This window comes from Hermetia illucens, chromosome 4, assembly GCF_905115235.1.
Source record: "Hermetia illucens chromosome 4, iHerIll2.2.curated.20191125, whole genome shotgun sequence".
Taxonomy (NCBI): domain Eukaryota; kingdom Metazoa; phylum Arthropoda; class Insecta; order Diptera; family Stratiomyidae; genus Hermetia; species Hermetia illucens.
Window position 1 is genome coordinate 27,891,560 of NC_051852.1, and position 15,674 is coordinate 27,907,233.

General features: G+C 43.3%; 1 protein-coding gene across 3 annotated transcripts in view; it reads left to right on the plus strand.

The window, feature by feature from the left end:
- LOC119656197 (protein sprint) overlaps nt 1–15,674 on the plus strand; it is a 586,096-nt gene that overhangs the window by 205,712 nt on the left and 364,710 nt on the right. The gene's annotated exons all lie outside the window — the stretch shown is intronic.

A 15,674-nucleotide genomic window follows, 5' to 3' on the forward strand; every position in this document is an offset into this window, starting at 1 on the left:
GACCTGCAAACATTTTTAAAGGATAGACTCGACTACATCTTCCTTCGTTAGATATTTATTTATTCAACGAAATCTCCGTAATCTCGGATGCAATACAGCTTTCGAAAAACTCGAGTGGACCATTTAGAGAGGAAGAAAAGGATTGTAAAACGACCTCATCCTCGTCAAAGCTCAGGCGGGAGGCCAATACAATTCCGAACCCCCGGCTTTCATGCAGAAAGAAGGATAATGGGTCTATCATTGAGGCCACAGGGAGGCTATTATTCTGCACTAGAAAAAAGAAATCCTCAATCTCCTATGGTTGCTATTTTCAGATGTAATTTCATTTCTATGGGCTCCCTTTATGCTCAGCGTCTCACCCCTCCTCATATGATGTTTTCTTGGTAGCTCGCGCGTAAAATGGACCAACAATTTTTCAAAAGGACGACGACGACTATAACGATTTAAAGAAAAATGAAAAAAATGCTTTAGTGACATCGAAAGAACGATAAAAAGATCCTGAATGTAATTATATAAGAATGCCAAGTCGTTATGCATTGATAAAAGTGGAAATTCACTAAATGGAGGAAATATTCAATTTTTATACCCTCAGGTGGGTGGTTTGTCCGATGCTCCTTTGAAAGTATAACTTCAAGACTAACAAAGAAGCTCTGAGTACAATGAGGGAATACTCTGTCAGGGGGCCGAAATTTTCGAAAAGAAATATGGAAAGAAATGAGATTATCCTTGAGACGCTTAGCCGGAAGTAGCAATATATGGAAAGTACTATTTGAAAATATCAGTTTCTTAGCAATTCAAATTTATTCCAGATTCCTTTGTGGAGAAAACCGTCAGTAAGTGTATAACTCGTTTTGCAAGCGTTTGTCGTTGCTGTGTCATGGTTTTTCGCTACGGAGACCAAAGGAAGGACTACCACTTGCTGAATCTAATTTGATATTGTATGTACAATTTGTACGTGCAAAAATTTCAACATAAGAAGGAGCATTACCGGCGCGAAAAAAAACCTAACCAAGCATTTTTCCTATTCCTGCAAAGCTTTGACACCTATTTTATCACTATGTATTCTAAACTATGCCAGGTTCGATTGCGGAAGGAGACAGTGGCAGTTCTAACCAATTAGGCCACAATAGGTCCCCTATTTCAAGCGTGTCCATCGAGACAGTTTCCTGCTAGTGCACTCATAGAGCTTTTCTAGGAAGGTTCCTTTAAGGAATCTCCTTTTGAACGCAATATTGTCGAAGTTTCTTCTTCTTAAGCCCCATCACACTGGACAGCTGCTTATGAAATGCAGACCCGTGCGAAGTATATCAAAATCACTTCCTGTCTCTGTTGGTTTTCATAAAGGAAACGCCCTCTGTCACACGGGGCATTCAACCTCATCCGCTCAAAAAATGATGTGTTATCCCCCTCATCTACGGTTTGAGAGCGAACCATAGCAGAATTTTCACACCTGAAAAACTGAGCGATTTAAGTACCTCAAATCAATGCTATCAGCCAACAATCAACTGCGCTATCAAAATACTTCACGCAGCTGCCTTCCTGCTTTGAATGAAGTGGCCTTTCACAACTCCAATCCAAAATCCATCAAATAGTCAGAGGCAGAGGGCAACTCACCAGACGCTGAGGCAACTCACCAGACGCTGTCTCACCTCTGCCCTAGGAGCAGTGTGACCGAAAGTAGCGACATGTGGTAATCGCTCCATTTATATATAAATGCACGACATGAGTGCGAATTATATTAAAGTGAAATCCATCCTAAGTTCAAACCTAGACCAGGCCGAAGTGGTTTTTTTTTGTTGAGGATGCTGGGAGTCCTGAGTCTGCATCTACTTGATGACGGACCGGAGCGATTACCACCTGTCGATACTTTCGGTCACGTTGTTCCCAAGGCAGAAGTGAGGTAACGTCTGATGAGATGTCTCTGCCCTGGACGAAACCGTCAGTCAAGATTTTTGATAAACTTGAGTGTTTAACCTAAAAAGAGCAGTCTTTGGACCGCAAGGGAGAAAGCAAGTTGTTTCCAAAATGATCCACTCCGTCGTCAAGTGAATGCGAACTCAGGAATCCCAGCATCCTCAACATCAAAGTATCGTTTGCGCTGCCACTATCACGATGAATGTTGGTTGACTATCAAAGACAATAAACGACGCCTCGCTTTAATGGAGACAGATATGTTGCGTTGGATCAGTGGCGTAGCCTGCTGTGACTACATCGGAAATGATAACATCCTTGATTGATATGCGGTTGCACCTGTCAGAAACAATGGTATATAATTCGCCCTAATGAAATTTACTAGCTAAGACTGACCTAAGGTTCGGAATCAATGGAAAATGACCAAAAAGCCAACCGAAACCACGATAACATAGCTTGATATGTTAGATAATGATGTGAGAAACTATCAACTCCACCTGGAACGAACCTGTGACCGAGAAAAATGATGCATTCCATCCAGAAGAAATATCATGGCTGGTGAACGGAGTAAAAACTAAAGAAAAAGTTAAATCGACTATCCCAATTTTCTCCAGGTAATACTCGTAATATTAAAAATGGTAAGCATGTCTCTCATTTTGAGGAATGATATGAATTGCGCCGCTCTAGCAAGATTAGGTTCATTACATTTTTATATGTTAACGGAACGTCAAAGCATTATATTTTGCTGCCAAGATCCTTGCAACTGTCCTCATAAGGAATGAAATCCAACTTTTGTCACACTTGGGTGAAATCGTACTCGCCGCGCTAGTCTGTCAGCTTTTTCATTACCTACCCAACCCTGTCCTGGCAGCCACATAAAGCAGACTTCTTCAATTGACCGAATGGGAACAGCACCCGGCGGTACTTCCATAACAACTGGAATGAAATAGTGTTTTTATTCCAGCCAATTGACGACACTTTAGTTTTGTTTAAAATCCCATTCTAGGATTTCCCAAAAACTCCCCTGACCTCGATCGCCCATGAATGACTTAGCCATCATAATAGTTGTTATCCCAAAGGACCAGGAACTGTATGGCCACAATTCCTTTGTTTCAATAATTGTGCCACAGTTTATCTTCGGCCTTGTTGGAAATGATATTCCGAGCAGACATCTGTTCTACCTTCGACAAAGGATTCCAGATCGGCATATGATTGGTCACTGCATCGCTTTCTTTTTCACCTCTAAGTAAATGGAAAAAAGGTTAACCATAAAATTGAATGTTGTGAACTTTGCCATTGGCCCGGTAACCGCACCGAGAAAAACAGCTCTTCTCCTTCCGGCTAGAGACCTCTCTGAGGTTCTCAAAGAATGGCTTACCTAGTGTCCGTAGTGTGGCTCTAACTACAGCTAAGCAATCTCATAGGAAGGTTTCTTCCGTTCTTTCTCGCAGCTTCGGCAATACAAATTATAGGGTATGCCGAGTCTGGTGGTATGGTTCCCTATAAGCCAGTGCCCTGGGAAGACCACCATAATCTTGTATGCATTTGCACAAGTCTGGCAAAAGAGCTCTCGCGAGCGGGTTGGCATTGGCATATTTGATGAGCGTTTGCCAATTGAGGTACGCGACTGCTAAGTAGTGCGAATAGATTCCAGTCTTGATGGTCATCAGCAGGAGACAGACTGGACAAGTGCAGAACCCCGCTTGACCAGTCCGTCAGCCCACGCATTTCCCTCTATGTTCCTATGACCGGCAATCCAGAGAAGGGTGACTTTGAACCTGCCGTCCAGACTATTCAGCACGTTTCTGCGCTGCCCCACCAGTCTGGAGCCTGTCGCCACTCAGTACAAGGCCTTAATGGACGCTTGGCTGTCGGTCAGAATTGCTAAACTACTCTTAGGGCACAGATCATTCCCCAGCCCAACGACAGGCTTCCAGTATCGCCCGTACTTTCTTTTGAAATACATTGGTGCAAATTAGGAGACCGTGCGATTTGGATACTCTGTGCCTTTTCGAGATACACCGCGTGCGCCCGAGAATCTCCTGCATCGACTTAGCAGACCACCGTGTCATAACCTTGCAATATGCCGCTCTAGTTGGAAAGTCCACAGCAAAGTTTCTCGCGAAGTCTCGCGTGTGGCGTAGTCCGTGGAGAATGCTCAGAGTTCCCGAGGTACTTCATCTAGAGTATTACTATGGCCATAAGGTTTCACCGTGCGACATCCGGAATCACGTATTCAGACAGCACTGCATGCTACAACGTATTTATATGTAGTTATCTAAGACGAGGAGGTGAAGGAGTACATTTAGAGCATCTCCCGGCCAGGACTTCAGAGCCCTGGTAGCACTGGCACATGCGAGTCTTCGAATCCTATTAAGCTTCGTTCTGTAGTAATTTTTGCTCAGAGCCTGCCACCAGACCATAGATCTCTACGTTAGCTCTATATATCCAAAGAACCATCCTCAGCCAGACACCCTATTGCTTCGGAAAAGTCGTCCTTGCAGGCTTAAAAGACTATACTGGCCTACTTAACCCGAAGTTTTATGTTCAATCTACAGAATTCACTAATACTTTACATTGGAAGAAAGAACCAATATTTGTTCATCCGCTAGGTGAAATTCGGGTACCTTGGTGGTGAATAACATCAGTTGCGTTTTGGTTGGATTTTTTCTGAGCTCCAATTTTGCGGCCCATATACATTTCACAACGCTCCTTCCACGATGTCACTCGTAATGGAGGGAAACATCCCTGACACCAATATCACCAAGTCGTCAGCATGCATTCCACTCCTGTCCAATATTCCCAAAATATGGCGCAACCTTTGGGGTTGCCTCTGCATGCACTGACTGGATTATCCTGATTCTTATGATGGACATTATTCAATGCGTAAGATACCCCTCCGATCCAATACCAATGAAGGCTTCCTTGATGGCATTGGTACTAACGTTGCTGAGTGTATATCCAGGAAGGCAGCTAGAGTTTACTGCTTGTACTGTAGTGACCGCTCAACCGTGCCAATTACCTCGTGGTTTCTGTGGATTTGCCTTAGAGGTAGGCATGTTGTGACTTAAAGAAGGGCGCTTTTTCTATAATCGTCCTTGAGTCGATGTCCTGGACGCGTTCTTCAATAGGAAAGAAGTGACGCTTATTGATCGAAAGTCATTCGCTGACTCATGGCCGCACCTCGCCGCTCGGATTCACTGGTGCTTTCAATATTCTGACAATAGTCGAGCTGGGACTGCCTCTTAGCAGTCAGCGTGGGCAACTTGTACTTCTTCAAGCATTTCTTATATAGCTGCGAATATTTGTGCCTCTAGCACATGTTGACGATCTCCCTGGCCAATTTGGCTACGTCGTGGATGAGAAACCAAAACTGCCAGTCGATCAACTTTAGCCAATTTTTCTGCCCAACTGTCCAGTCAAGGACAGCCCCAAGAGTTACTTTCTGATTCGTTAATCTGACCACTATCAAATCAGGTGTCGTACAGTCAGGAGTGGTTGTAACGGCATCGTCCAGCGCGTCAGTATCAACGCCTGGTCTAGAGTCGCAAAATATTGTCTAAAGTATATAGTTACTTATACTCCTGTCGAGCACGTCATTAATGATTCATTTTGATTACTGTCAAATTGTGTTTACTATTTTCAAGATAGACTTGTGGGCTTACATGCCATAAATCAACTGCTGGAATACTTTGGTAATATTTACATATGATTCTGGTTGCTACGTTGAGGTATTCTGTAGAAAACGATTCAGTTCAGCGATTATGCTAAAGAGAGTTCGAAATGCTCTTTTTTCACACACTGCTCTGCGCCGCGCTGTTATATACAGCAACAAACAGCAATCGAATAGTCGCTCCTCCTCAATGCTAAATTATTCACTTCCATCTTGTCGCAGACCCTGCCTCAGATGGAGTGTAGCCAGGACGCCCACAGCTTTTAAAGATATTTAGTTGGTGAAAATCGGCGCAAAACCGGCATGCCTGCAGTTTCTTATTAAGGCACTGGATACCGGTTGTTGCGCAGTTGATTATGATGGTAATACAGCGGCCAAAAATCGTAACAAGGTCACAGTTTTAATAGGCGTACCGTCCCAGCAATATTATTGGGAAAGCTACATCCTTTATATGCTACTATCTTAGTTTTTCGAACGATTATGATAGCCATAAAATTTGTTGTGTTTTCTTAGTAGACAGGCCGTCTAACTCGAAACTTCACCTGAGTTCGGGCATAGAATGGTCAAGATTACTCCTGATGTTCTATGGAAGGAACCATGATTATACCCATTTGAAGAATACAAACGTTCATCAATCTTTATCAGTGACGTAAGCGAATGACACCATAAACATCACGGTTTTACCAAGAACACCACTAAAATCATAGTGAGTTTTTCAGGCTATTGACCAAGTTGAAAAATGCTAATGGCTCGTATAAAGGATTCTTTTCCCTAGTCAGTGGACAATGTTACGAACATGGTGGGTGAAGCACACGGGTTACTTGCTCATGTTGGAGGAAACGCAAGGATCATAATGCTCTTAGATGGTAGATAAGGTCGTCGATGAAAATGACCCTAAAAAAGAGAGTCCTTCTTTTCTTTTCGCAGCTCGTCGTGATGAAGATTGATTCCGTTGGACGATGTATACTGTAGTAGCTGATCAGGACGTGTATATAGTAGATGATCGTCCTTATCCAAGAGGACATATGAGCAGGCCATGAATATTCCGTATTTATATTTTAAAATGATCCTTCTAGAGCTAGAAAAGTTTGAAAATTTTCAATGTTCAAATGCTAGGTATTATTTGACCATATCTTCATACAAACGCTGATGGTAAATTTCTGCATTCGCCGCGCATTACACAATCGAATAGAAAGGTCGCAGTAAATAAAAGAGACTTTTCAGAGCTCATCCAAAAGGAGAGAAGTTCTGCTAAAATTTCGAAAATTTCGGGTAGGTTTCAAATTGGAATTTGGCTTTACTGAGTTGGGGACATGAAGAAGTAAAGTTGATGCCAAAATTCGCTAGAGTAACTTTCAAGATCCATCACGCTCTCCGCTCATAGAATTTTGAACAAGTTGAAAGGATTTTTTTTAAAACTATTTACCTCACAGCAGTCGTTGCAACCACTTTTCCTTATTAACAAATTTTATCTATGCTAATGACAAACAGACCTGCATCTCTGCTTTTATTTCAAAGGTTAACACTGGGAAAAACATCTTCTAAAAAAAGTGCCCAAGCTCGTTAGAGAATTTCGAATGCAACTTAATATGAGGTGCTTTTTGTACGTTCAGGAGAAAATACTCCATTTCCTTTACGAAAATGCTTCAAATCCTGCAGTAATTTGTTTTATTCAAACTCTATTATAAGCGTTTTCCTCAGATTGCGCCTTTTCAAAAAATTGTCCAACCTTAAAGAAATTCCCGCAAGTGAAAGTAATGTAAACCTGACATTTCCATCTGCTTGAGTGATTTTTTCAATACTCCCGAATGCCATTTCGATTCCAGAACGAGCACGTGGAACTCTGCCAGGATATGCCCAGTTCATTGTATTTTTATGTACGCCATACGCATACCATAGATTATTAATAACAACATAAATTTGAAATGAAAATGCTGTCGAACGCCCTTCGCCGAAGTACGAACACTCCGTATTTCTGCCTGCGGCCAGCATTCCCGACAAGAAAGACATCAAAAAAGGACATCGATGTGTCGAAAGCTGATTTTATATGTTGGCATCTATAAATAACAAAGATATTTTGCAGAGTTCCACTTTGCGCATCACCTAGAAGCGGATATTCTAAGGGAATTATTTCCGGAATTCGATTACCCTCTACGCTGAAGGACATGTGTATATACGCTGAAATGATGGCGACGGAATTAGGAAGGCAAGTTCATTGTACTTTCACCTCCTCCGCATTGAGTCTTGCTCACGTTTGGTGCTGCGTGTGAATCCTGACTATCGATTGAGGCATTACACACGAATAATGAAATACCAAAAGCACGGCATGAACTTAGGGTTTTGCAGGTGAAACCAGAGGCATGAAGTATTGGAGCTGAATAATAGGATCGATTAGGCGCATGCAAGCGAAATTAATGCACTTAAGTAGGTTCCAGGATAAGAAAAATAGAAATATGGTGTGGCGTAGGCGGAATGTATAAGTAATGAAGATTTCGTCGAAAATAAGCAATTGTGTCAGGATTAATACCGAGGCATTCACAGGTATTAAGGAGCTGTAAACCTAGTACGAGTATAGTTCCTTCAACTCGGTGGCTACAAAAGGAAACCTTAAAGTCCTATAGGAAATTTAAAGAGCATGATCGAATCTCGGTTGCACTTTCTGCGAAGATAACAGCAAAGAAAGATTATTGATATTTGACTAGGACTGTTTTGACCGAAAGTATTTATAACCATTAAGGTAGGGACTTTTCAGAATCTTTCATATTTGATAGTAATGAGGGGATTCCTGTGGGATTCTACTCAGTACTTCTCGATATTCACCCAAAATCCGTTTTAGTAACTCTACAAGGCGAAAGCAACTGTCTTCTCCTTTGCGACCTGTTGAAACATTACCGCGAAATCTACTTGCGTACTCAGTTCAATCCGTAGTAAGGATTTTTAGGATTTTTTCATAATAACAATCGTTGGCGTGATAATTCAATTGGACCTGGGCCTTCATTTACGACCGTAGCGATACACTACTGGAATTCGTTAACCTGTAGGAGTGAATGTGGTCAGCATTGCCCTCGCCCATAATTGTTACCCTCATTTGACACAAAGTACTCACTCGCAACGGAGGCGACTGGTACACCCAGTTACAACAGCGTTCTAACCGCCAAGCCATCCGGACACAATTTTTTAATGAACATTTTGTAGCGTCTGGTATGCAATATTCTTGATACTCCCTTAGACTCATCTGTGTTTCACTCAAGATACATTTCTTCTCTGTTGCCTGCACCAATTTTCTTATTTTTTGTCTTGATTGAATCTTATTTCAGCTGGTTTTCACATCAAAGGATATACAAGGAGTAAAAGGAATGCTTCATTCGGCTTCTGATTCCCTTTTCCGTGATTTGCCACTGTTCTGAGATCATTGATGAGATGCTTAGTGCAGATGTGTTAACAGTAGTGTTGCAACAAAGATGAAGGCTTTAAATTCCATATTGGAAGCTTTCGGAGTGCCATCCCGTGGAATCCTGATCCAATTATGGTCAAAACTATTAACCTACAACCATTGATATACTACAGAGGAGCTAGTTCCGCCAGAAAAGGTAATTAAAATGTCAAGGCACAGGACAGAGAAAGAGTTGAAAAATGCAATTAGGCTAATTCCTCCTGTCACTAGTGCACTAGGCCATTTATTGACGCTAGCACAGGTTTACCAAAAATAAAGCGTGTAGAATGGTCGATAAAGCTTGTCCTCCCAAGATATTTGAAGTTTTCTAGCAAATTCATTGCGAATCGTATCGACACTAGGTTCAGTGCGAGCAAGGCGTCCACCACTTCTTTGATTCTGTTGAAGAGCTGACTGTCTCATCTTAGGCTTGGCAAAGATCACAATGACAAGGCTGAACCTCAACACAGACAAGGAGAAACTTTTCATCAAGACCCGAAGGCATCTTTTTCAAAACAAAATGCCAAACACAAAAATGATAACTTAACTACACATTAATCTATGATAGGACGGAGCAGAAAGCTCTAATTTATAGGGCAAAAACGGAAATTACGTTTAAAAGAAAATCAGCGAAGGAGCCAAAGTCTACCATTAAACCAATTTTTTTTGAAATTTAGCTTTAGCACACGATGGTGTATAGGTCAGGGATTTATTGTCCTTCATGGATAAGTGTTCTCCCTTCCATTACTTAAAAGAAAGCAATCTTACATTTGTTCCTTTTCCTCATAACATCGAATTGGAAGGGATGGATAGCAGGAATGTTGAAATTACTCCCTCCGTGGTTGTCACATCATTGACCGGGATGATTGGAGCGCATCAAGCGTCTGGATAAGCAGCTTATTGTAGAATCTCAAAAAAACTATATTAACAATCAGGACACGCGTGTTTTGATTGATCACAAGGTACACCCTAACTCTTCTTCTTCTTCTTTTTCTTCAGCCTTTGTCCCGTTCACAAGCGGGGTCGGTTTCGCCATTTGGCTCTATCGAATGCCTGATCTGGGTGCAATTTCGAGGCTTTCAAATCCCCATCCAGCGTATAAAGACACCGTTGTTTAGGCCTGCCTTTTGGTCGTTTACCATCGACTTTGATGTTCAGACCAATCACATTAACTCAACAATTTCATTTCGCTTTAGGATATTATGCTTAACGAGATTTGCCAAAAATTATCACTTCTTACGTAGACTGGCAACGAGATTCATAAGGAGAAATTCAAAATCGCCCTTCCGAACCAATTTCAAGGAAAATCTGTGTTTCTTAAAGGTTCTTTTCACAGGCCCCTGAGAAAAATTCCGGTCCTGGGAGCAATCAACCGTTTTTCCCTCTCTTTCATTGGCTCTGTCAGCAACATAACATGTTCATCAATGAGCAGAATTGTTTAAAAGCCATAAACATTTGGAGACAACTCTTTCGATAAATCTACTTACGTTTGCCTTTCCATTTATTTCTCAGTTGCCCGGAGAGCAGTGCACGAGTATGGATAGTCACTTAAAACTCTGATACAGAGGTCATATCACAAACAATTTCTTCGTAACCAGTTTGGCCTGAACATCGAAGTGGGCCTTTGGTCGCTTGGCATCAAAGCGACCAAAGGACCGCTGGTAAGAACGGTGGCTTGATACGCTAGAAAGCCTCGCGATTGCATTCAAATCAAATTGATAAAACAAAATGGCGAAACCGATCACGACGAGCAGACCCCGCTTGTTAACGGAATAAAGGCTCAAGAAAAAGAAGAATATCGCGGAAATATACCGCAAAATTTATAAAACATACTTGTCTACGACGATAATTGCGATCAAGAGTGCTTCGTTTGAAGGTTCATTCTTTAGAAAGTCTTTCAGCATGGGCTCTGTATTGATTGTATCTCTGATTCTGTATTTCAAACTTCATCATCTAAGCACCGAAACGTATCTTATAAGGCCTTAAGGGAATCATGTTCTCCCATCACCTCTCTCCCTGACCTCAAACACGGAATGGGACGCGATTTATATTTTCTAAAGGTAACAAGTATGTGACACTTGTCCCAACGATGGCCACATCTGGATTATCTTTTGTCGGAAGATAGTTCAAATTTCTTCTTATAATGTAACTGGATCTTTGCAGAAGCAGAGTTGACGAGTGCGGAAGAGGATGGGGCGATTCCATCCTGTCTCGGAGTTTTCTGCGGGACATGACTAGATATTCAAATGTTGGCTGTTCAATTTCATGGGGGTGGGGTGGGGCCTACACACTTCGTTGGAGGAAAGGAAAGTCGACCCGCGTAATTTCCAACCTGGGACTGAATTTCCTCTGTACAGCCCTGATTGGACAACATTTCTAATGAACAGGGAAGTTTGGGGATGGTCAACAACCAAAGAGTTTTCAATAAGTAATAAAGTGATATTCGTTTTGAGAATGATGGGGTCCTAAGTCCGCATCAACTTAATGCTGGACCGGACCAAATGGGGAGCAACTTACTCCCTCTTTCCTGGTCCACGGACCCCTCGCTTAAGGCTTGCACCCAAACTTTTCAAAAAAGCAAGCGATGACGGCTTTACGGTTCTTACCAGGGCAGAGGCAAATCGTCAGACGCTGCCTCACCTCTGCCCTGGGAGCAACGTGACCCGAATACGAATTATATAAAGGAGCACTTAACATCTGCGAGCCGCTACGGTCACGCTGGTCCCAGGGCAGAGGTGAGGCAGCGTCTGGCGATTTGCCTCTTCCCTGGTAAGAAACCGTAAAGCCGTCATCGCTTGCTTTTTTAATAAAGTGATATTTCGGCTAAAAGCGGAGAAGGAGTGCTTCAAAAAGTGAGCTTTGTTGGCCAACTGAGAAAATGTATAAACCTTACTTTTTGTGTGCTCAAGCGTGGGGTTGTGCCGTACAAGTCAGGTGCCTTACTCCTTAGTTGCGGTAGGCGCTTATATCATACCTTGCATCCACCAGCACTAACGCTGAGTCCGTGCTCAATATAAACTGGTACCGTTGTGTCTGTCACAGTGGGGCTCTGATTGTGGTCTACAAGCCAATCCTTGTCCGAAGATGCCCTAGAATTATACCTACACTGCTGATGCTAACGTTAAGCCCTCAGGACCTTCTACTCTCGACTTATTTAGGCATGCTATGGTGCCACCTCATAGTAAGGACCATTTTTACTATGTGAGGTGATTGGATGCCAGATAACTACCAATGAGTACCTAAGTAAAGGCAGATTGCGACGACAGCGAAATCATGTAACTATCACAAATAATTTTTGATTACTTTTGTCCGATAATTGAAATCATTTGTTATTCATAAAACATAATTATAAAACAATGACGTTTGGATGATATAAATATCTAACTACGGATGAGCTAGTAAGTACAGAAGAGAAAAACTTGACTGAGCTTTTTTTTTATTTTCTATATTCCCGATTGTTCCGCCAGCCTCGTGACTCTCACCCCCCTGGCCACAGGCCGGCCACTCAGGCGGGTGAGTTTCACTTCGTAGTGAATTGTATCGTTCCCGTGCAGAGCTCGGAAGAATCCTTGTTAATTAAAATGTGCCTCCACACTACCCCACCTCCAGCTGATACCGTGATTCAGTGACAAATCCGACTCCTGGCCTAACGCGCCGTGCACCCCTTCTCCCCGATACCTCAGTTCCGGAGACAAAAGCCTTTAACCTGCACACGGAGACATTATTGGGCCTGCCGCCAACGACAAGCCTAAAGAAGATTACGGGTGGTACGCGGTCATTCGGTGGCGTTAGAAGCCCAGGAGTTTACCCAACTCCGAGGACAAGGCAGACTCGAACTGCAGTAATGGGGGGGCAGTAATGACTTCGGCCGGAACTCCAAAGCGTGGGATCCATTCACGACAAAGGGCGTCGGCGCACGATTGTGTGGAAATTTCGGCCGCAGGTATTGCCTCAGGCCACCGCGTGAACCTATCGATGATTGTGAGGCCATGAAAATCTCGCAAGGGGCCAATAATGTCAATGTGGATCGTGTAAAAACGCTTTGTAGACCGAGGAAATGAGCCTACCTCTATCAGTACGTGCTTGGTGGCTTTAGGCCCAGGAGTTAACATCCTTATTCATTGATGGCCAGAAATATCTACTAGTGACAAGCCGATTCGTTGCCCCAATGCCTGGATGCGCTAGATCGTGTATTGCATGGGATGCTTCCTTGCAAGAAGCGGCGGGAATATATGGCCGAAGTCCCTTTTCAGAGGTTTCGCAGACTCTTTCAGAGATTGAGCGGAAAAAGGAAACTCTCGAAATTTGTATTTGGAGTCGGTTCTGAAGCACTGCGTCATCCTTCTGTGCCTCGGTGATTGCCGAAAGTAAAACAGCATCTGCAACTACGTTATCCTTGCCGGACACACGTTGGATGTCCAAAGTAAACTGGCTTATGAAACTCAGGTGCCGGAGTTGGCGAGGGGATGCTTTGTCAGGCTTCTGCTTTAACGTGAAGGTAAGTGGCGTGTGGTTCGTGAACACTGTGAACGGCTTGCTTTCTAGGGAGTATAGGAAGTACTTTATTGCCACGTACGCGGCCAAAAGCTCACGATCATAGGTGCTATAGGTCTGTTGAGATGTATTTAATTTCTTAGGAAAGAAGCTCAACGGCTGCCAGATTTGGTTCACTTTTTGGTGAAGGGCAGCACCTACCGCGATGTCTGAGGCATCGACGAATACTAAAGATACATTTGTTTGGGGAAATGCCAGGAGTGTAGCGTCAGCCAGCTATCGTTTGGCTTGCTCAAAAGCTTGAGAGTCTTTGCCTTGGATCCAAACAAATAGACATTAAGGATCGCTTGATGTTGTGCGGCTTTTAGCAAGAAACGGCGATAAAAGTTTAACATGCCCAAAATCCTTTGCAGATCCTTAACCGTCTTAGGTTGTGAGAAGTCTATGATGGCCTGTACCTTCTCTGGATTCGCTTGGATTGCCTGAAGGAAAATCTTCACCTGCTGCTTCTCTAGGAGACGTTAAAAAAATTATTTGAGATGTTCCACATGCTCAGACTCAGAAAAAGGCGAGGAAGACATCATGCAAGTACACGAAACAAAAGTTAAGGTTTCTCAGGATAGAGTGAATGAACCTTTGAAAAGTTTGCTCTGCATTGCACAGACCAAAAGACATCCGTGTAAACTCGAAGAGTCCGAAGGGTGTGGGCCGTTGGACTTTGGAACCATGTGTAGTGGAGAAGACCAGCAGTTATTTGATGGTTGTCGCAGTTCCAATTCACTTGGCTATAACTGTAAGTGTATATGATAGAAGAAATTGCCGCCGCTAGTTTGAGCTAATGCAGAATCAGTTTGTAATTCCACGATACCGGGAGAACTGAGACGTCTGCGCCTGTGTCAATAAGGGAATAGCGCTTACTCAGAGGATCAAAAATTGTTAAGCGGTATAGAACTGCATTCTGGATAACCGCCGCCGGAACTCTCAATGAGTTTCATCATCGGTTTACTCTGTCTGTCTGTCTATTTGTACTTCTGTCTGACGTCCGTCAAACGCATTTTTCTCGGAGACGGCGATAGCGATTGACACTAAATTTCGTGGAAAAGTGGAAACTGTGAACGCTCACGCATACAGTGAGTTCCATCCTTTTAACTAGAATTTAAGGAGGGGTCCCAGGCTTACAAAAAGGGGGTGTAAATTTGTTTCACCAAATATTGTCAAGTTTTTGAACCTGGTCATAGTTTTGATATTTGTTGGAAAGGTGGAGAAACTACTCAAAGATACGGTGGTTCCAGCAAATTGCGGGACTCGTTGAAAACCCCGCCGTTCGACTACTCGATCGCCCATTTTGGTTGGCGGACCGCGAAGTGGCTCGAAACCTACCACCCGAACGTAAAGCTCCACTAGTTTGGAGACGGTAGCCGCAAGTGTTGCCACCGTCTGCTGCAGCTCAACAATTTGGCCCGTGGTTTTCCGCGACACTTCATTGACCACGAGACGCGCGTGCACCTCGGGGATTTTGCAGCAGTTTTTACTAACACCTCCAACGATCCGGAGTCCGCACAGGCCAAGATGGCCTTAGTGCTTTCCGCAAGTCACTGCAACCACAACAACCAACCAACCACAGAAACTCACCACCAACCTTATCCCCGCCCAACTGCTTCATTTCACGTAGCGCTTGGGTCGGGGAGCGGTCGCCTAAGATGAGCTCCGGCAGCAAGTGATTCAGCTTTGCCGACTCACTTATCGACAGTCGCTTGATGAGGATGCCCTTTAACTTCAAGAAGGAACACTACTCCAGAACGTCCGCGACAAGCCAAATCGACTCCTCGTCCAGGCCGACGAGCGCGTGATTAAATTTTGTGCTATTAGCAGTGCTGCTCCAGAAGCTTCTGTTGTTGCGGTTGTGGTTATGATAATATAAACCAAATATTGTAGGGGCACTCCGAGTGCCTCGAAACCCTTATTAACGTGCACTAAATGGAAATGTATAAGCACCTTGAATGAGCAGTTGAACGAGATTGTGGCCGTGAATTTCTATTTCTTGCTTCTAATCCTCCACAAAAGAGTGCGGTTGAGGGTGATGAAGATGCCGCTGATGTTAAAATTGTGTTTGTTGTTGACGATGTATTCATGGTGGTTTAGTTAGCTGAGATCAGACAAGAC